The following is a 21,670-nucleotide window of genomic DNA, read 5'->3' on the forward strand; positions in this document are numbered from 1 at the left end:
GAGATGGCATTCTGAACCATATTTAACTTACAGCTTGAAGTATGAAATTCTTGACATTAAAGGAGTAGAAGATGGACTGGAGAAACAGCTCAGTGGTAGTGTGCTTGCCTAGCATGTGTGAGGTTCTGTGTTCAGTCTGCAGTACCCCCCTCAAAGCAAGTGCTTAATCTTAAAGTTCATAATAAAACTACTGTTTTGTTAATATCAGCCTTAAACAAGAGGCCGTGCTTGCATCTGAATTCAGAAATTCAGAAACAATGATGCAGATGAAGTACCTAGTCTTTTCACTCTTAGATTCTGTTTTGTTTAGTACCAGCATCTGAAATAAAAGAATACCTACTGTGTGCAGTGTGCTTTTCAAGAGATTGTTGATGTTCTATAAAGTATGTTGTCCAGGATGAGTGTTTTATAATGTGTCTGTGATGGTCATGTTTTAAAAATGGCATTATATAAAGTGAGCAGGCACAACTTAATCTTATGAAAAACACTATCAGTATTACTTATTAAGATGGAATTTTTAAATGTTTACTTGTGTTAGACACTGGGGAGTACATTTAAAGGCTAAGGAGAAGGATATAATAGTATCAGAGCTGATAAAGCAACACTAAAGGTGACTAAACTTTTTTTTTTTTTTTTTTTTTGCCTTACTGTGGGGTAGAATCCAAAGCCTAGTGCCATGTGCATTACCACTGAGCTGCATTCTTAGCCTGCAGCTAATGATTTTAATACTTGCAGCTCACTTTTCCAAGTATTTTAGACATCCAAATGAAGTTCATCAGTTTATTATCTTAGAATTCCAGTGAGAAATGAGAAATATGAGATTAACCAAATATACCAGTAAATCCAAGGAGATCTAAGGTATCAAAAGTTAGCAAAGTGCATTTGCACTTCAAGTGTAATGGCTAATTACCCTTGATATATAGAATTGTACCTAATCTATGGCAAGAAGGAAAAGGGAGTAGGGGAGAGAAATATCCAGAGAGAAATATACCCAATATTGTTTTTTAAATTTTTTTAAAAGAATTAGGGCTGCCAGTGTACCTCCATGGTAGAGTACATGTGCAAGACACTGGACTCAAACGCTAGCATTGAGGAGGGGAAAAACAAATACCCTCTAGCCCATGATAACCCTAAAACTAAGGAGACTTGATAAGCAAATTAATTCTAAGCACTATTAGAGATACATGTCCATCAGAATGGACTGTTATATCCTTCCCTTTTATTTGATGCCTGTGAACTCTACCTCTCTGTTCCTCTATTCCTTCCCTGTTTACATACATGTAAAAAAAATTTAGCACCTCCAGGAAATCTAAGGATTGGATGTGAATGGTGTCAATAATACTCACTCACTGATTAATATGCACAGGCAGTATTCAGTTTGGGAAAATTAGAGGTGAATAATAACTATTACTGCCTTGAGTTTCATGGAATAGTGACCTGCAATGGCAATATACACAATATAATGAGCTCTTTTGTGAAAATGCTTATAAATTTAATTGAGAACATCAAACTACTCTGACTGAAGTGCTATCTGGTTGGACTAGAAATCCAGCAACGAGTCTCTGGAGAAGTGGGGGTTTTTATTTTTAATTAAATGAGAAGGATTGGAAATACTATCTCTTGACAGGCAAACCCTCTTGGAAACCTCAGAAGTCTCGTTTTCCCATAGAAAAGATGTATCAACAAGTATACAAGACTTGCTATGCCTCCGTCCATTTTCAAACACACACACACACACAACCCTTACTAAGTTCCTGGGGAAATCAACGGCCCTTTCCAAAAAACCAGGATAAGCCCCTGGGCCAAAGACAGTCCTGGTCTCCAGAGAAGTAACTGCGTAGAGAGTACCCGCCCATTTTGAACACCGCGCGACTGCTATGGGCGTGGCATAATCATGTGGGCCTTCACTTTCAACAGACTCGACTTGAGGGTAAACCTGGGAGACAGATACCGACCAGTACCCTCACCTCTGCGATCAATAAAACTGGGGAGACATTTGGAGGAGGGGACAGATGTGCCTGCTTCCGGGCCGCACTTCACTAGTTCTCCAAGCCACCCCCCAGGCTGCACATGCTGATGCACTTTTTCTAGAATTCTTCAAACAGCAGGGCCTAAGGACAGGAAGGGAGCTGGTTTGCGCCTGCTACAAGTAGGCGCCGCAGAGCCCCGCGGGCCGCTCCAAGTACACAGCGATCGCGCATTTGGAGACTACGCATCCCTCGGGGCTGAGGCCAGGCAGGTCCTTTCTATCGCAACCCAGAGAAACTGGCGACCCGGCACTTGCCCCAGCACACCAAGAGAAAATGAAGCCCGGGGCTGGCGGAGAACGCGCGCCACTCTCCGGGCGCTGTTTCTTCCATTCTCGGCCTTCACCCTGGACCCCGGGTACAGAGAAGCATGAGGCCACAAGCCTGAGTTCAGAGGGGTCACCAAGTCGCTCAACCCTGCTCGGCTAACTTTGTCTGCGCTTCCCCATCCCCTGATGCCAAGCTTGGTTCCTCGGGCCGCGGCGGAGCGCATCACAGCCCCGCAGCAGCGCGAGCTCTCTTATCGCGTCCCCGGCCAGCCGGGTCGTTGCAACCGCGGCTCTTCCACCCAGCGCCGCGGACCAAACCCACAGTATGACTGTGGCTCCTGACCTGGGAGCACAGGCTTCCTAGGGTATCCAGACCGAGGGATTTTGGAGCCTTCCCAGGGCATGGCGGAGGGCTGGGCCTCCGGAAGCCGGTCGCGAGAGGAGACTCAAATCTGTGCAGCGGAGGCCGCGATGCGAACACTGCGATGCTGGCTCTGCTGCCTGGTCTTGGGCGGATTCAACGTGCTTTCTTCCAAAGGGCGGGCGGCCGGGACCCAGACAGGCAATCTTTGGATCTCAGACTTGAGGACCGAAGTCTATCTGAAGTTCGGTCCAATAGAAAGTCCCTCCAGAGTCTGGGAATCAATGCTGTGCCCACGGACGCATAGGGCGAGAGTGTATTGAAGCGTTTTGTGCATTAAAAACACACCACACTTTTCCAAGGAAGACATTTTCTTTAAGAGTAAAGGAGTCGAAATGTTGAAAACATTGGTCAGGTGCTGGGCACGTAGTGAAATGAGTCAAAAAGCACAGGAAACATTAGGTTCACATTTAAGATGACTCATTTTAGTCCCTCAGTTTTTCACAGTAAAAAATAAAAAATAAAATAACATAAATTTATATGAGCACACAATTAAATATTGAGAGAAATTTATATTGTCTGTTTGGATTTCCATCCAAACATCCCCCATCCATGAGAGCAAAAGCTAAATGCAATGAAAAACAGTAATAATATTTAAAGAAAACGCTTTTAGTAGAGACTCAATTATACAAATTTCTAAATTAATCAAGATTAAAATAGTCATGAAACGAAGCAAAATAAAACTTTGGAAGGATAAATAAGATTTATGAGTGGTCTCTGTAGAATTCTTGAATTGATTTACAGCATTTCTCCAAAGGAGCAAAGAGAAAAACATAGAAAGTGCCTTTACTTTCTCATATTTCTAAATTTTAATCATTGTATTTTAGTTACCTCACCATAAATTTTGTGATGAAGGATGGGGATGTCATTGTCAGAGCACTTGTCTCTGATGCACAAACCCTGAATTGGATCCTCCAGAACCCAAAACAAACAAGCAAACAAACCAACCCTGAAATCTAGTGTTAGTTAAAAAAAAAAAAAAAAAAAAAAAAAAAAAAAAAGTATTATTTTTGATGGCATTTGAATTTTTTAAGAATAGGATTGTTGAGGTGCAGTGAATTTGGAGATGCACAGGTCTCCTTATTTTAGGAGACTCCTTAGGAGTTTTGTTGATTTACATGATACTAATAGAAATATCCTTCAATATATTATCTTTAGAATATTTTGGGAGACCTATGCTTCACCAGTAAATTATCTATGATCAAAAATTATTGCACGAGGTATCTACCTAAATGGTAGAGCACTTACCTATTATGTATGAGGCCCTGGGTTAGACACCCAACAATGGGAGGAGGAGGGAATTTTACACACGTATAATCAAAAGAAAACATGATATATGCTCATTTGTTATACTGTAACAGATGAACCACAGAGGGGTGGTTTCTAGCTCTCTTACAAACTCTTTGCTCTTATATTTTGTCATAATATCAATTTAAAAAATCATCCTTTCAAGAGATTCTAAATTTCTAATTCAAATTTTTCTTAACATGCTTGATTCTTTTCTTAATTTCTTTACTTTCTGTCTTATTTGCAGTGCTGGGGCCTAGGGCCCAGGCAAGTGCTCATTAAATTACACCTCCAGCTCTTCAATCTCTTCACTGTGAGTTTACACTAACATATAGTGCACTGTTTAATATGAACCCTTACTACCTTCCTAGAAATCTAAGAAAAAAATAGATATTAGGAGGTTATTTCTGACTCCGGTAGGACTTATTCTTTAGAGTGGAAATCATCTTAAAGCAAACCTTCTTGAACTTTAGTTTGTGTAAGGAGTACTTAAACAATTTGACATGCATGTAGAGTCTCAGGCCACACATCTGAAAAGTCTGATTTAGTGAACTAAGATTGGGCTCTGGAAACCTGCATTCCTGATCATAAATCCAAGTTCTTTCAAATCATGCTATTTTAAATCTGTGTTTGTCTAATTCTGTCTTCTTCCCTCCCTTCAATGCATGCCCCTTTCACCAATTTTATTTAAAAAAATGCCTAAACACTGTCCTTCCTACTCCAATTACCAATGGGCAGAAACCACTTTAAAACAATTTTAGTACCAAGTGCCGTGGTCCATGCCTGTAGTCCTCAGCAGAATGATGAAGGGAAAAGATCACTTAAACCCAAGAGTCCAGGGTTGGCATGGGCAACATAGTGAGACTCCCTATCTCAAAAACAAAATAACCCCACAATTATAGCTCTTTCTTCTAACCATTTTAATTATTCAAAGTCTTTGTTTTGTTAATCATTCGTTCTAAGGTTTAGCCTGGCATGTAATAGGTAGGTTCTCAATGAATATACATTTTCAATCTCTTCCTCCTATATTCTCTAAGGAAGTTACTTTCTAACTTTAGAAGTTTCTTCTATTACCTCTTAGCCTTATCAGAGGGATGTGCAGGAATAGGAGGAAGAATGTTTAAAAATATTCTTTGTATTTATTCACTGTAATAAAATGCACTTTTTCCTCTTATACTTGTAGGGATCAGTGGCGAATAGACAAAGATAGCTAAAAATTGATGTGAATTCCAAATGTCCATAGTTCCAATAGTTCTGTAATTGAAAACTAGGTGCCATTAATTTTTAAGTTATAAATATAATTCATACTTGTGGTCAAATTTTCAAAAGTAAGAAAAGACATGATAGGAAAAATAAAAATATTTTCCTCACATTCTTGACCTCTAGTCTTACCCATCACTAAACTGAAAAACTATCAATAGGTTTTTGCTTGTCCTTTAGAATTTTCTTCTGCATATATAAACATTCATATGTATAACATCACCCCACTTTCTTAAACAAATCAGCTTATACCACTCATTTGGGTTGTTCTCTACCTTGTTCCTCCACCTCCAGGCCTTTGTGCTGGCTGCAAGCCCTCCACCACTGAGTCACAATCCAGACTCACCTTTTTTTTCTCCTTAATAATAATAGAAATTGATCACTATTATTTTTACTGGTCATATAGATGCCATCGTAAAAATAGAGGAAATTTAATTATTTCCTTGATGCTCATTTAGGTCCTTTGACTTTTCCTGTTTTTCAATGTGTTTCTTTGCAGCACAGGGATCAAAACCAAGGGTTCCAACATGCTAGGTAAAGCTCTACCACTGAGCCACACTCCCAACCTGCATTTTCCATTACTGTGAAAAAGTTTGCAGTGAACAGAGAAGCGTGGCATATGCCTGCAATTCCAACTGCTCAGCAAGCTGAGACAGGAGGATGTCATTAGTTTGAAAAAACAAAACAAAACAAAAAAACAAAAAAACAAAAGAAAATCTGCAGTGACCTTCCTTGTGCATATATCTGATTATCTGAGCAAGTAAATACCCACAAGATAAATTTCCCAATCAGGAATTACTGGATCAAAACCAATATGTGATAATAAGTGATTGTAATTGTCATATGGCCAAATACCCCTTCCAAAGTTTTGGACCAATTTATATTTCCATCAACATTACTCTTTTTTTTTTTTTTTTTTTTTTTTTTTTTTGTTTTTTTGGTTTGGTTTGGTTTTGCAGTGCTAGGATGAATCCTATGACCTCCACATGTTAAATGTGTACTCTACCACTGAGCTACATTCCCAGCTCCAGAAATTCTTAGTAAAACTGGGATTTATCAAAATTTAAACTAACATAATTTGGACTGGGTATATAACTCAATGAATGGTAGAGCACTTACCTAGCATGCACAAGGCCCTGGGTCACATCCCCAGTTCCCTTTCTCTCTCTCTCTCTCTCTCTCTCTCTCTCTTAACCTATCTCTCTCTCTCTCTAATTTCCAGGATATACAAAGAACTCAAAAAACTTAGCACACACACATGCAAACACACACAACACATGCAGCTACACACACACACACACACACACACACACACACACCCAATTAATGAATGGGCAAAGGAATTAAACAGACACATAAAGAAAAAATATAAATGGTCAACAAATATATTAAAAATGTTCAATATCTAGTATTTAAGAAATGTAAACTAAAACTACACTGAGATTTTACCTCATTCCAATCAGAATGGCAATTATCAAGAATACGAGTGTTATGATTTGGATAGGAGGTGTCCCCCAAAAGCTCACGTGTGAGACAATGTAAGAAGGTTCAGAGGAGAAATGATTGGGTTGTAGGGGTCTTAACCTAATCAGTGAATTAATCCCCTGATTGGGATTAACTGAGTAGTAACTGAAGTGGCAGGGTGTGGCTGGAGGTGGTTGGAATTGGGGCATGGCTTTGGGGGTATATATTTTGTGTCTGGAGAGTGGAGACTCTCTCTCTCTCTCTCTCTCTCTCTCTCTCTCTCTCTCTCTCTCTTTCTCTGCTTCCTGATGATGTGAGCTGCTTCCCTCTGCCACACTCTTCTGCCATGGTCTGCCTCACCTTGAACCCTGAGGAATGGAGCAGGTCTTCTGTAGACTAAGACCTCTGAAAGCAATAAACTCTTTCTTCTCTATAGTTGTGCTGGTTGGGTCATTTAGTCATAGTAGCAAAAACCTGACTAAAACAACAAGGAACAATAAATGTTGGTAAGAATGTGGGAAAAGTGTACACTCATACATTGCTAGTGGGACTGCAAATTGGTTTAACCACTCTGAAAAGCATTATGGAGATTCCTCAAAAAACTAGGAATGGAACCACCATTTGATCCAGTTATACCTCGATATATACATATACCAAAAGGAGTTAAAATCAACTCCTTTTGATTTTAACTTTTGATTTTAACTCCTTTTGATTTTAATCAGTGACACAGGCACATCAAACTTATAGCAGCTCAATTCACGATAGCTAAGCTATGGAACCAACCTAGATGTCCATCAGAAGATGAATGGATAAAGAAAATGTGGTTTATGTACACAATGAAATATTACTCAGCCATAAAGAAGAATGACTTTATAGTATTTGCCAATTAATGGATAGATTTGGAGCCTACCATGCTAAGTGAAATAATCCAATCCCCCCAAAACAAAGGTCAAACGTTCTCTTTGATATGTGGATTCTAACACACAATGAGTGGAGGAGGGGAAGAAATTCACTGGATAAGACAAAGGGGAATGAAGGGAAGGGTTGGGAAATAGGAATAAGAAAGTGGAATGAATCTGACATAACTTTCCTTTGTACACATATGAACACACCACAGTGAATCTCAACATTGTATACATCCACAAGACTGGGATCCTATTTAGAATAAGGTATACTCCATGTTTGTACAAATATGTCAAAATGGACTATACAGTCATGTATAACTAAAAAGAACAACAACAACAACAAATCTGGGAGCTGAAACAGAAAAAAAAATAATAGAATAATATAAGACATCCTCATGTTTCTTTATTCTTTAATGTTTCTGCCAATAGAATATCTTTCTAGTATATTATTCCCCTCTTGAATTAATGACACAAGGGAAAAATGACTTGATTCCTAATCAGTTATTTATTTTATATAAAAATATAAAGAGAAATGATGCAACTTCCTTTACTATTGCTTCATCTTTCTGTCATTTCTGTTATACTACAGAATTTCCTTTCTTGGTACTCAGCCCTATTTCAAGCACAGAAAGTAACAGAACTCTCATAAGCACTCAGCTATCTGTAGCACTGGTGCATCATTTAGGAAGTAAGAAACATTTCTTGCCAAGCACTGACTGGCACAACACAGCAGGGGTATAAAGCTGAAAGAAGAAAACATGAGAAATTTATGTTTTCTTTTCCTGTCAAATACATAAAACTAGGACTTCAAAATGAACCAAATGTGCTTCTAATGCACTTTCAAGATTAAAGTCAAAACATTATTTTTTAACTTCCAAAGGATCAGTATGTCTTGCTCCTCACAGATTTACTAGAAGTTGCTCTATACATATTTATTTGAAGTTATAAGACCATGACTATGAAAACCAGTTATATGACAAACTGTCTTTTTGAGTATTTTGCATCTTTCATATACTTGAACTATTTATATGGGAAGCAAAAGATATTTTTTAAAAGGATAACTGGCCACCATTACTTACCCTGTATAAGTTTTTGCTTTAAGTTTTTGGTCACAGTTACTCCAAATACTCTCCCTTCAAAGCTTAGTAAAAACAAAGTACCTTACTCTGGTAGAGATGACTATAGGTTTATACATGTGCTTTGCAATGCTCAATGTAGGATACACAGAAAATCTGCAGTGAGGCTGTCATGAGTTAAAGTCCATGCTTATTACTTCTACCTTTGATCTCATAAAGCCATTTTCTATAGCATTACAGTATTTTGGAAAAGAACTTCCTTGTCACACATTTACTACTGTTTGTAGAACTTTTAAGTTTCTATTTGGGGGTGCATATCTTCTAAGATCCTTAGGCTCTGAATTTGTATTTTAGTTGCTCAAGATACATTTTCCCCTTGTTTTTGTCTTTAGTGATATAGTGTGTTCTGATTACATTGAATCTTTGATATCACCACAGGCTCCTTCTGACTGCTAAATGTTTTTCTAAGTTTTGCCATCAATCCTCTGTTTTGGCAATCTCATCTATTTTCATGGTTTTGGTTTCTATTGTTATGTATCTCACTCCCAAATCAGAATCTCCAGTCTCTACTTGAATTTTGGACAGCTCCACTTAGATATTTTGCCAGCATCTCAATCCTAGTCAGAATCATCAAGGTCCCCTCACACTGTAGCTTTCAACCAGGCTTAGTTGTCTCCTCATTGTCCTAGTTCTATTCAGGCATCACTGTCTTTCCAAATTTTAGGTCCTAAACCTTGATATCAGCATTGACTCTTTCTGTGCCATCTGTATTCACACTGGCCAATGAAATCTTCTTATTACTTTCCCTCACTTCCAATGTCATCTCTCAATGGCTGTTATACATTTTTCCTAGGGAACGTTTTCTTAATTGCCTCTTTACCTTTTGTCTCTTCCTATTTTGTACTAAGCATTTCCAGCTAGAGCTTTCATTCTAAAGGATGGCTTATTTTGGGGGCAGCACAGTCTAGAAGAGTTGAGCCTCCCTATATCTATAGCTAAGTGTAGGGGATTGGGTAAGCTATTTTATCTCTCATTCCCTAATTGCTTATTTGTATTGTAGATAATAATTCATATAACCTATAGTTGTGAATGAATGAAAATATGCACATACAAAGCTCATCCCTGTCATTTAGTACTCAACAACTATGTATAATTGTTATGTCACTCTGTTACTCAAAACTCTCACTGGTGGGTGCACACTTGTAATCCTAGTGACCAGGGAGGCTGATGAAGTACTGCAAGTTTTAGGCCAGATTGTGCAATTCAGGAAGATCCTGTTCTGAAATTAAAAAAAAAAAAAAAAAAGTAAAAGAGCTAGGAGTGTAGGTCAATGGTAGAATGCCCCTGGGTTCAATTCCCAGCACCACAAAAAAGAAAAAAAAAAAAAAAACTGTTACTGAGGCTATAATATCCACTGAATGATGTAGCTTTAACATATCTTTCTAGTTCTCAATCCAATCTTAAACTTTCTTCAGTCATGGATGCTTAAGTATTCTCTATCTACATTTCACTTATTTAGGATGTTTCTGTTTTTCTAGTTTGTCTTACAGCTATTTATTTAATTTCCTGTGTCTTAGCATACTGTTGGTTACAACTGATTTATTACTCTTTTCATGATAAGTTAAATAAAAAGGAGGAAAATCATTACCTCTCATGTGAGGGCTCACCAGAGACTGGAAGGCTCTCAGGAAGCACAGAAGACAATGCCCAAGTTATTCATTCTGGACTCTTCTTCTCTCTGTACATCAGTTTTATTTTCTGCCCTTGTATTTTGTCTTTTCTGGTTATCCTATGCCTAGAAGAGATGTACTTCTCAAATTTGTACCTCTTTATTTTCTTCCAGTTAGTTCCACACACAGATCCAATAACCTTGCACCCCAACTCCAAATTTCAGAGAAAGAGAATGAGTAATGTTTCGAGTCTAATACACTCAGTTATAGTAGCAAGGTAGGTTGTATCACACAAGAACAGCTGTCAAGGACCCATATTTGTGTGCTAGTCAGCCTTCAGAGAAAGTCTATTCAGGGTAAGATGCTCCAAAGATGTCTAATGTATCAGAAAATAAGGTCATTAAAACATGAGTAGTGTTTTATCATCTTCATATTTTTTGCATCATTCTTGCAACCATGCCTTGCATAGACATTTACAGAAAGAAATGAATGTTTCTGTCAGGTTGCTCAAAGCAATATGAGTATCAAAAATGAAATTAAATGTATAATTTATTTAGCTTGCCAAGAATGGTATATACTTGATTAGAAGGTATAAAACCTCACAATGGGATCCAAGATGGCGGCCTAGAGGGAGACTGCACCCCCAGTCACTCCAGAACCCAGGAGTTAAGAAGGGAAGGCATTGAGAGACTCGGACTGAAATAGAGCCACGTGTGAGTCTGCCCACTGGGTAAAGCTTGGCCCGGGTGGCAGGCCCAGATAGAGGTGGCTTATTGGAGCCGGGCAGGGCAGCTAGAGTCATTCACAGGCAGCCCTGCGCACTCCGGCAGTGGGCCCCGCCCACACAGCCAGCTTCTCCAGGTTCTCGGAACGGAACTGGCCCGCTAGTGAGAGCCTTTCTGACCAGAACAAGCTCCGAGTCCCGGAGCCACTGCAGCGCAGCGTACTCCGGCAACGAACCAGCGGAGAGCCGCGATCAGCAAGCAGCCTCTGGGATTAGGGCAGGGCAGCCAGAGACCTCTTCAGGCGTCTCTGCCCACTCCGGCTGCAGGCTCTCTTCACGGGGCGATCCAAGATGGCGGCCTAGAGGGAGACTGCACCCCCAGTCGCTCCAGAACCCAGGAGTTAAGAAGGGGAGGCATTGAGAGACTCGGACTGAAATAGAGCCACAGGTGAGTCTGCCCACTGGGTAAAGCTCGGCCCGGGTGGCAGACCCAGATAGAGGTGGCTTATTGGAGCCGGGCAGGGCAGCTAGAGTCTTCCCAAGGTAGCCTTCCACACTCCGGCAGTGGGCTCCTCCCACACGGCAAGCTGCACGGTGCAGGCCCACAGTGAGAGCATTTCCGCACAGAGCCAGTTCCAAACCATGGAACCAGTAGGGGGCTAGGGGCAGTTTTCTTCGGATGAGCCGCTTTATCAGATTCCTCCAAGACATCAGGCTACTGAAGGCTGGGAGGTGATACACTGGAAATCTACCGGGACACTATAAGCCAGTAGCGGAAAACTGCAATATCTCAGGGTCCCACTGACAACTGACCAATATGAGAAAACAAGGGAAGAAAATGTCCCAAACAAACCTAGATACTACATCAATAAAACCCAATGACTGCACAGCAGAAGAAATGTCAGAAAGGGAGTTCAGAATGTACGTAATTAAAACGATCAGGGAAGCTAATGAGAAGATGAAAGAGCAAATGCAGGCATTGAAGGAGGAGATGAAAGAGCAAATGCAGGCATTAAATGATCACACCAATCAACAGTTAAAAGACCAAATACGGGAAGCAAGAGATCATTTCAATAAAGAGTTAGAGATACTGAAAAAAAAAACAAACTGAAATACTTGAAATGAAGGAAACAATAAACCAAGTTAAAAACTCCATAGAAAGCATAACCAATAGGATAGAACACCTGGAAGACAGAACCTCAGACATTGAAGAGAAATTATTTAATCTTGAAAGCAAAGTTGGCCAAACAGAAAAGATGGTAAGAAATCATGAACAGAATCTCCAAGAATTATGGGATATCATGAAAAGGCCAAATTTGAGAATTATTGGGATTGAGGAAGGCTTAGAGAAACAAACCAAAGGAATGAACAATCTATTCAATGAAATAATAACAGAAAATTTCCCAAATCTGAAGAATGAAATGGAAAACCAAGTACAAGAGGCTTATAGAACTCCAAACATACAAAATTACAACAGACCCACACCAAGGCACATTATTATGAAAATACCTAACATACAAAATAAAGACAGAATTTTAAAGGCCGCGAGAGAAAAGAATCAAATTACATTCAGAGGGAAACCAATAAGAATATCAGCAGATTTTTCAATCCAGACCCTAAAAGCTAGAAGGGCCTGGAACAACATATACCAAGCCCTGAAAGAAAATGGATGCCAACCAAGAATCTTATACCCAGCAAAACTTACCTTCAAATTTGACGATGAAATAAGATCCTTCCATGATAAACAAAAGCTAAAGGAATTTACAAAAAGAAAGCCAGCATTACAGAACATTCTCAGCAAAATATTCCATGAGGAAGAGATGAAAAACAACGATGCAAATCAGCAACAGGAGGCGCTAGCCTAAAGGAATAGCCAAATAAAGGAGAAACCAAATCATGTCAAAAACAAATATGAGTCAATTGACTGGGAATACAAATCATATCACAATAATAACCCTGAATGTTAATGGCCTGAATTCATCAATCAAAAGACACAGACTGGCAGATTGGATTAAAAAGAAAAATCCAACAATATGCTGCCTGCAAGAGACTCATCTCATAGAAAGAGACACCCATAGACTAAAGGTGAAAGGATGGGGAAAAACATACCATGCACACGGACACAGCAAAAAAGCTGGAGTATCCATCCTCATCTCAGATAATGTGGACTTCAAACCAAAACTAATCAGAAGGGATAAAGAAGGACATTACATGCTGTTTAAGGGAAGCATAAATCAGCAAGACATAACAATCATAAATATCTATGCCCCGAACATTGGCTCATCCACGTACGTCAAAAAAATCCTTCTCAATTCCAGAAATCAAATAGACCACAACACAATAATACTAGGCGATTTTAACACACCTCTCTCACCACTGGATAGATCGTCCAAACAAAAATTGAATAAAGAAACTATAGATCTCAACAACACAATCAACAATTTAGACTTAACGGACATATATAGAATATACCATCCAACAAAGAACGAATACACTTTCTTCTCAGCAGCACATGGATCCTTCTCTAAAATAGACCATATTTTATGCCACAAAGCTACTGTTAGCAAATACAAGAAGATAGAGTACTACCTTGTACTCTATCAGATCATAATGGATTGAAATTAGAAATAAATGACAGAATAAAAAACAGAAACTTCTCCAATACCTGGAGATTAAATAATACACTATTATATGATGAATGGATAACAGAAGACATCAGGAGGGAAATAAAAAAATTCTTAGAAGTAAACGAGAACAAAGACACATCATATCAAAATCTCTGGGACACTATGAAAGCAGTACTTAGAGGAAGATTTATTTCATGGGGTGCATTCAAAAAAAGAAGTAGAAATCAACAAATAAACAACTTAACACTACAGCTCAAAGCACTAGAAAAAGAAGAGCAGACCAATACCAAAAGTAGTAGAAGACAGGAAATAGTTAAAATCAGAGCCGAAATCAACGAAATCGAAACAAAAGAAACAATTGGAAAAATTAACAAAATAAATAGTTGGTTCTTTGAAAAAATAAACAAAATTGATAAACCCTTAGCCACACTAACAAAGAGAAAGAGGGAGAAAACTCAAATTACTAAAATTCGGAATGAACAAGGAAACATCACAACAGACACGAGTGAAATACAAAACATAATTAGAAGCTATTTCGAAAATCTATACTCCAACAAAACAGAAAACCTCGAAGACATCAACAAATTTCTAGAGACATATGAACTACCTAAACTGAACGAGGAGGACCTACACAACTTAAATAAACCAATTTCAAGCAATGAAATAGAAGAGGTCATCAAAAGCCTACCAACAAAGAAAAGTCCAGGACCAGATGGGTTCTCAGCCGAGTTCTACAAAACCTTTAAAGAAGAGCTCATTCCAATACTCCTCAAACTATTCCATGAAATAGAAGAGGAGGGAACCCTACCAAACTCGTTCTATGAAGCCAATATCACCCTGATACCTAAACCAGACAGAGACACATCGAGGAAAGAAAATTTCAGACCAATATCCTTAATGAACATCGATGCAAAAATTCTCAACAAAATTTTAGCAAATCGCATACAAATATATATTAAAAAGATAGTGCACCACGATCAAGTGGGTTTTATCCCAGGGATGCAAGGTTGGTTCAACATTTGGAAATCAATAAATGTCATTCACCATATCAACAGACTTAAAGTTAAGAATCACATGATTATTTCAATAGATGCAGAAAAAGCATTTGATAAAATACAGCATCCCTTCATGCTCAAAACACTAGAAAAAATTGGGGTAGTGGGAACATTCCTAAACATTATAAAGGCAATCTACGCTAAGCCCATGGCTAATATCATTCTAAATGGTGAAAAACTGAAAGCGTTCCCCCTAAAAACTGGAACAAGGCAGGGATGCCCTCTTTCACCGCTTCTATTCAACATCGTCCTTGAGACTCTAGCCAGAGCAATCAGACAAACCAAAGAAATTAAAGGGATACGAATAGGAAAAGAAGAACTCAAACTATCCCTGTTCGCTGATGACATGATTATATATTTAGAGGAACCTGGAAATTCCACCAGAAAACTTTTAGAACTCATAAGTGAATTCAGTAAAGTAGCAGGTTACAAGATCAATGCTCATAAATCCAATGCATTTTTATACATAAGTGATGAATCTTCAGAAAGAGAAATTAGGAAAACTACCCCATTCACAATAGCATCGAAAAAAATAAAATACTTGGGAATCAATCTCACAAAAGAGGTGAAAGACCTCTACAATGAGAACTACAGAACACTAAAGAAAGAAATTCAAGAAAACCTTAGAAGATGGAAAGATCTCCCATGTTCCTGGATAGGCAGAATTAATATCGTCAAAATGGCTATACTACCTAAAGTGCTATACAGATTCAATGCAATTCCAATTAAAATCCCAATGATGTACCTTGCAGAAATAGAGCAAGCAATTATGAAATTCATCTGGAAGAATAAAAAACCTAGAATAGCTAAAGCAATCCTCAGTAGCAAGAGCGAAGCAGGGGGTATTGCAATACCAGATCTTCAACTCTACTACAAAGCAATAGTAACAAAAACGGCATGGTATTGGTACCAAAATAGACAGGTAGATCAATGGTACAGAATAGAGGACATGGACACAAACCCAAATAAATACAATTTTCTCATACTAGACAAAGGTTCCAACAATATGCAATGGAGAAAAGATAGCCTCTTCAACAAATGGTGCTGGGAAAACTGGAAAACCATATGCAATAGAATGAAATTAAACCCCTATCTCTCACCCTACACAAAACTCAACTCAAAGTGGATCAAGGACCTCGGAATCAGACCAGAGACCCTGCATCTTATAGAAGAAAAAGTAGGTCCAAATCTTCAACTTCTTGGCTCAGGATCAGATTTCCTTAACAGGACACCCATAGCACAAGAAATAAAAGCAAGAATCAACAACTGGGATAGATTCAAACTTAAAAGCTTTCTCTCAGCAAAGGAAACTATCAGAAATGTGAAGAGAGAGCCTACAGAGTGGGAGAATATCTTTGCCAACCATACCTCAGATAGAGCGCTAATTTCCAGAATCTATAAAGAACTCAAAAAACTCTACACCAAGAATACAAATAATCCAATCAACAAATGGTCTAAGGAAATGAACAGACACTTCACAGAAGAAGATGTACAAGTAATCAACAGATATATGAAGAAATGTTCAACATCCCTAGTAATAAGGGAAATGCAAATCAAAACTACCCTAAGATTTCATCTCACCCCAATTAGAATGGCGATTATCAAGAACACAAGCAACAATAGGTGTTGGCGAGGATGTGGTGAAAAAGGAACACTGGTGGGGTTGCAAATTAGTGCAGCCACTCTGGAAAGCAGTGTGGAGATTCCTCAGAAAGCTTGGAATGGAAACACCATTTGACCCAGCTATCCCACTCCTTGGCCTATACCCAAAGGACTTAAAATCAGCATACTACAGAGATACAGCCACATTAATGTTCATTGCTGCTCAATTCACCATAGCCAGATTGTGGAACCAACCTAGATGCCCTTCAGTTGATGAATGGATAAAGAAACTGTGGCATATTTATACAATGGAATATTACTCCGCAATGAAGAATGATAAAATTATGGCATTTGTAGGCAAATGGTTGAAATTGGAGAATATCATGCTAAGTGAGATAAGCCAATCTCAAAAAACTAAAGGTCGAATGATCTCGCTGATAAGCGGATGAGGACATATAATGGGGGGTGGGAGGGGCTAGCATTAGGTTTAGGGTTAGGTTTAGAGTTAGGCTAAGGACAGCGGCAAGAATGAAGGAAAGAAGGACTGTGTAGAGGGAAAAGAGGGGTGGGAGGGGTGGGGGGAGGGGAAAAATAAAATAAACATCATTACCCTATGTAAATGTAAAAAAAAAAAAAATAAAAAAAAAACCTCACAATGCAATGAAAAAATTTATCAAAAACTGAAGGAATTCCTTGAACACATCTAAACAAGAGAACATTGAGGAAATGCTGGAAGTCATTTTAACTTATCTTTGATAAAACTCAGTTTGTGTAAAGCTTTGTAAACTTGGGAGATTATTACGAAAAAGACACTGATGGACTATGATGAAATTATCTATACAAGGTCAATAAAGGCAATAAGAAGATTAAAGAGTATGCATGAGTTTCCTAGGGCTGCTGTAACAAAGTAGCACTAAAACAACAGAAATGTATTGTCTCAGAGTTCTGGAGTCTAGAAGTTCAAAATCAGTGTGTTGACTTGTCCATGCTCCTTCTCCAGTAGGGAGAATCCTTCCTTATATCTTACTAGCTTCTGGAAGTGGTTGTCAATCCTTGACATTCCTTGGTTTCTACCTACGTGGCTCCAGTTTCTACCTCTGTCACCACATGGCATTCTCCCTGTGTGTCTATGTAGTATTTTGTCTATGTGTCACTTGGCATTTTCTTTTTTTTTTTTTTTAATAAGCAAACTAGTCAGATTAGATTAAGGACCCATCCAAATGACCTCATCTTAACTTGATTGCATCTTCAAAGACCCTATTTCCAAATAATGTAACATTCATAGATATTGGCGATTACTATTACAATATATCTTTTTTGAAGGATTCAAGGCAGTTCATAACAAATTATGACCTAAAAGGAGACCTTTTAAAGTTGAAATATATTTTCATCCATAAATGAGTCTGGGAGGATATGCTAAACTACGATAAATACCAGAGTGCTATGTTAGTCAGAATAAAATAATGACACCCTGCCCCCATAAATGTCTATGGAATATAAGTCCCCAGAACCTGTTAATATGTTAGGTTACATGGCAAGGAACATTAACGTTGCAGATGAAATTAAGGTTGCTAATCTAAGGTGATTTTTCTGGAGTATCTGGGTGGGCATAGTGTAATCACAAAGGTCCTTTCAATGTGGAAGAGAGGCAGAAGAGGATGTCAGTGGATCTATGTGAAAAAGACTTGACCAGCATTGCTGACTTTGATGAGGAAAGGGGGCAACAAACCAAGAATTAGAGCAGCCTTAAAAACTGGAAAACCATGCACATGACTCCTTTTTTAGGGCCTCTGGAAGGAATGCAGCTCTGTGAGACCTTCATTTTAGCCCTGTGAGACTCCTCTGGGATATCTGACCTCCAAAACTGAAAGATAATAAAGCAGTTGTAGAAAACTAATGGTAATGTCAGAAAAGGAAAAAAAATATTCTTTAAACTGGCTAATTTAAATGTAATTAAGAGTAATAACAAGATCTTAAAATAGACATACTTGAGGCAGATAAGAGAAAAAATAAGAGTAATTTGACATGTAATAAAAAATTGTATCAAAATCAACTGCTAACGTGTTGCTCCTGGAGGTAAAGGATGCTACATTAAATAGACAAGAGATTCGTGGTGCAGAGAATATTTCTGTATTGATTTAGTAACTCATACTTGGAGGCCGACTAAGCCTTTCAATCATGTTATTTGTGCTTTGTTTCCCTTTATTAAAATAAAACTTGCTAAAATTATGTGTATGCCCATTAGAGTATGCTGAATTCAATCAACAGAGCTGGATTTACAATTTCAATTTCACTAGCAGTAACAGAAAGTTCACCTGTGTAAGCAGCTTCCCCTGGGGAAGATTGCCTTCTTGTGTAATTTGATTTCCATAGTTACATAGCATGAGAACCTGGCTCCTTGAAAACAAGGTATTGATCTGGTAAGAATCTGCCTTATTCTTATTCATAAAAGCTGTTTTAGTTGCAAGCGTGTAAGATTCTGAAAAATCACCCTATTCTACAGGAATACTAACTAAGGCTTGGAGTGATAATCATTACCTGTTTTAGTCCGTCTTAACGTTGCTGTGACCAAAAGATCTGATGAGAGCAATTAGAGGAGGAAAAGTTTATTTTGGATCACAGTTTCAAGATCTTAGTTCATAGACAGCTGACTCCACTGCTCTGGAACCAAGGTGAGGGAGAACATGATGGCAGAGAGCATGGAGGAGGAACGCAGTTTAGGACATGGAAATCAGGAAGTGTAACAGAGCTGCACTCACCAAGGACAAAATATAAACCCCAAAGGCACACCCCCAGTGACCCACCTCCTCCAGCCACTCCCCAACTGCCTACACTTACCACCCAGTTAATCCATATCAGTGGATTAATGGACTGATTATGATAAAGCTCTCATAACCCAGTCATTTCACCTCCAGGTTTTCTCACATTGTCTTACACATGAGTTTTGGGGGAACATCTAATATATAAACCATAGAGTTACCCTAATGCAGCTTCTAACTTTTGATGGGTTACCATACATTCAATTTGTGTCACATTTTGCAAAAATATTAGCCACAGGGAAGTTAAGAAGTCTGTGGCCTTGACCAGAGGTCCTGACTTCACATCAATAGCAAATTTTAAATGGCCCTTATCCCCTTTTTGTTTGTTGGTCTCTGTACTCTTATATACCAAAGGGCAGAAGAAGGGAGGATAACTCTTTGAGAACTACTATGGAAGAGTCAAAAATGTCTATGGAAGTTTGTGAACTCACAGAGTTTATTGTTAATCCTACACATTCCCAACTTCTGCAGAGATATGTTTCTGAATTGTTAAATTTTATTTTAAAATGTTTATTACCTCCTTTTTTTTCCCTTTACACTTTTATCAAAACATTCTTTGGGAAATTTTCTTTATAATGACACATTTACTGTACATCCAACATTGATATTCTAATAATACTGAGTTAATTCACTGTGAGTAAGGTATAAAAATCATTGCTCCAAATTTCTCTTTCTCTCTCTCTCTCTCTCGCTCTGTCTCTCTCTCTCTCTTCTTTTATTAGTCAAGGGAGAGTGCTTCTATTCCTTTAATGTAGTTAATACAAGTGAGCATTATTCCTTTGGAAAAATTCAACCATGAAATTCCTCGCAGGTGAGAGAAACCTGAAGTTGGTTTCCAGAAGTAGGGCAGGTTGGACTGACAGGCTAATATAAAGGAGTGAGTACCTATATTAAGGAGGATGGTACCACATATAGGGACCAAGAATTCCCAGGCACTTTGAAAACAAGCAAACTGATGTATGAAAAGTTTGGCATGTTCTCATGGCAGGAGTTCATTTCTCTTGTCTCTATATACTCCATACCTGGAATTTTCTGATTTTTGTTACCAGGACCTCAATTGCTAGTCATATTCTTTTGATAGGTAGGCCCATCAATAGCCTTGTTTTCTACTTTCCTTAATTTTAGCTATTTCCCTTTCTACTTCTAATATTGATTAGTAACATATTTTAATTCAGGTGTTATAATTGCTTTAATAACTTGGCTTTCAAGTTCATAGCTTATCTTACTTTAGTCTTTTAACTTATTGTTTTCCTGGAAAGCAAAGTCCCCTGCCTCTAACCCATTTTTAAGTGAATGTGTTCTGTGTAAAAATCACACAAAAGCAAGATAGTCTCAAAATATCCGACTGTATTATAATACCAGAGGCAGAAGGAACATGGGAGAAAAAGCTTATAAATGTTCTTATTCTACTATGTGTAGTAAATAATTTTTTTCTGAACTGTATTTCTTTAAATATCTTAGTCAATTAATATTAGGAATTGCATTATTTTCTAACAAAATGAGCCAAATCCTTCTTAAAATTTTTACAAAATACAAAAAGAAGGATAAACTCATACTTGATTTTACTATGTTTGGTGTTAGGTCCTTGAAGTTTTTGATTGATGATAAATCCATGTATATGACTTGTTAAATGTGTATTGATTTAAGTCTTATGGTAAGAATCATTGCTTAGTGCAAAACAATAGCTGTGTAATGATAAAGTGGAAAAGCAATATAATACTAACTTTAAAAATATTAATGGGAATACAATGAATGTAATAAATTTCTCTTGTAATATAGTTGACTAGCAATAATAAGAATGTAGAAATATTGGAAGAAGAACATAATATTAATCACTTTTTAATGAAAAGTCTTATAACATGTATCTTCAGCAACTAAATTCATTTTCCTTCAGTTCTTTGTATATACAGATAATTTTCATTCACACAAACATTTGCATTATTTACAATTAATTCCTAGTATTATGTGGTGATGAATTTAGCAAGAAAATTTAATTTCCTTCTCTAAATCTTCCCTGAGATCAATGGCTGCAAACACATTCTTTGTCAGAGACTCAGTCTCCATTTTTTTGACACTAAGATGGCAGCTCCTTATAGCAAGCACTATTCTCTTACTTGATTAGGGGCAAAATGTCATCTTTGCTGAAAGCAAACCATTGCTTTTCACAGCAAGCAAATGATAAAAATTTCATGTACAGATAAAGGATTGTTAATGGATTTCCACAGGGGAAAAATGAGTTAAGAATTGGGAAAACCTGAAGGAATGGGAGTAACAATTTATGATTCATTTAACAATAATAATTTAAATGTATTTGTAAATACTGTTTCTCAAAAGTATTATTTTAATAAGTACTTCAATAATTATTAGGCTATCTTTGACATTGAACCAAACATTAATGGTTGTGGTGCCCTTCCATTTTCTTTTATTCACTTAACCTATCCCCTAACTGGATGGTAGGCCACCA

The sequence above is a fragment of the Sciurus carolinensis genome, chromosome 7 (assembly GCF_902686445.1).
Source record: "Sciurus carolinensis chromosome 7, mSciCar1.2, whole genome shotgun sequence".
In the NCBI taxonomy this organism is placed as follows: Eukaryota; Metazoa; Chordata; class Mammalia; order Rodentia; family Sciuridae; genus Sciurus; species Sciurus carolinensis.